We start from the raw sequence: 2,623 nt of genomic DNA on the forward strand, positions 1-2,623 counted from the left end.
TTTTTCACAAGACTTTTATTTTAGGTTAGAAATGTTTCATTGATTGCTAAGTTTTGCAAGCGTGCAATGTAGCTAATCAATAATAAAATAAGGTCAAGTATAGCTGCTACTGCCCTACAACTATAAGGATATTATGTCTTGAAAATTACATAAGAAAAGGATAAATGAGGTGAAAACTCAACTGAAGTCGACTTCACATGAAGTTGATACCTGAAAGTTGTTAGATGAAAATTTAGTCAAATCAGTTAAATTATCTAACAACTCTCAGGTATCAACTTCACGTGAAATCGACTTCACCTGAGTTTCCACCGATAAATAAACAAAGGCATTTTTTTCATAATAATTAACCCTCTCGGATACTTGAAATGATTGGTTGAAAAACTTTCACATATCACTCTACATACACTACCTAATAATCCAAGTTCTTAGCCACTTATATTTGAACCAAAATCATCACTTATCTTCAAACTTTGTCCACTTCAAATTAAATCTATGTCATAAGTCGTCTTTTTTGTAGGATTATATATTAATCATGTTCTGGAATTTTTTTTAAAATTAAATAGGATCACTAAATAAATAATAAAAGTATGTAGACAAAGAAGGGAGACGTTTTTCAAAATGTTGAATCTATTGTAGTCATTTTTTATAAAAAAATAATATTAATTTAGACCAGTTCAATATTTGATTCACCATTTTTTCGATTAAATCAATTTGTCAAACCTAATTTTGACAAAATAACATGATTTAGTTGATTATATATGTTAAATTTCAATTACTGAAAAACATCTTTAAAAAAAGACGTTTAGACGTCTTTATTTGAGTGACTCCGTATATGTCTTCAATTTTATATTTGTGTCCCAGAATATTTTGGCAACTAAGAGGCGGTGATAATAATGATGATATAATGTTTAAAGATAAAATTATTAAAAAATTGACTATCTGTTATTTGTCTAGGTGTTGGATTTGGACGGATGAATTAGGATTAGGGTTAGAGGAAGGAGGGTTAAAATTAGAAAAAGAAATTTTGATTAATGGTTGACTATCAAAAATTTTAGAGAAGGATAAAATTGAAATTATTTCAAAGGTTAAAGATAAAACTTAATCAAATTAAATATTATGAGTAATTTTAAAAAGCTTAATCAAATTCTATGTCTATCAATAGAATTATTAGCATCTCCAATAGTAATATACAGAGATCCTTTGCTTCCTTGTGAATACACAGAAGATTATTATTATCATGGGGTGAATCTCATATATATGAACTACTTTAGAATACCATTATTATTATTATTATATTGTAACCCACCTCGCTATATATATATATACTCATTATAATTAATTTGGATATCATCAATATATATATGTTGTGTGCATGGTGGTTATCTCTATTTGAATATATATGAATTTTAGGAACATGATAATGACTTACATATATACACACGCGTACAATTGATCAATAGCTAATATCAAACCAAATACACAATAATTTCTTGACCTAATAATCATCCTACTATTTATTCATGAAAACTTATCATCATGAGTTAGTATTGTTAGGAAATTTTATTTTATTTTTATCTTAGGCTATTTTGTGAATATATATAAAAGTATAATCATATTAAGTATTTTATGTTTTGATTTATATAAGGTGGTTTTATTAAATAATAAAATAAATAAATCAATATTACTTATCGATATAGTCTGTAATAAAAATAAAATTAATAATTTTTTATTTTATTTGAATTTTTAAGATTGAATAAAAATAATTAATAGTCAAATATAAGTAAAATTATATGATTTTTATTACCCAAAAAGAAATAACTACAAGATTTTAGTTTCTAATATACTAAAATTATTATTTTACAATCTTGTCCATAAAAAAGCTGCTATTCAACTTCAATAAAGATTCAACAGATTTTGATTGAAAAAAAAATATAAAAAAAAGTATATATTAGAATTATGAATAAATTAATATAGTAATCAAGGAACGAGTCCAAATTAAGAATCAAAATCATCTTTCAATCATATTCATAAATAGAAATACGTTTTTATGTATCTTTTTTAATGATTTAACATAGATGATCTTATAATTAAAGAATTCAAAAATTTCAACAAGTATAAGTTTCTTTTTTTTTTTTTAAATAGTAGTATTATATATATAAATAATTTTTAACCAAATTTTTTTTATTAAGTAATCCCAAAAAATAGGGATATTATTTTTTCTTCTTCTCCACCTTCTACTTTCTTGGAGAGAATATATACAATAGTATATAGATATTAAGTATTATATTATATATGATGATAAGAAAGTTTAAGCTAATAAGGTATTATAAAATTATTTTTTAAGTGTTAACCTCTCATGTGAAATATTTTTTTGGGTATTAATTCATCGAAACTCATAACTACATACTATTAACACTCCTTACCTTTAGATGGGGTATGTCCTAACTTTATGTGGCACATCTAATAATGAAGTTCCAACAATTTTTCAAACTTTTTCCTCTAATAATTAAGTCCGTGGTAATATTGTAGCTGGCGTTCTCTTCAATCACTAATTAAATTTCTTTCTTCATTTTTATGGATTTAATTATAAATTAACTATCAATCTCTAATAAGCAACAAGCAA

This window comes from Arachis ipaensis, chromosome B09 (genome assembly GCF_000816755.2).
Source record: "Arachis ipaensis cultivar K30076 chromosome B09, Araip1.1, whole genome shotgun sequence".
Lineage (NCBI taxonomy): Eukaryota > Viridiplantae > Streptophyta > Magnoliopsida > Fabales > Fabaceae > Arachis > Arachis ipaensis.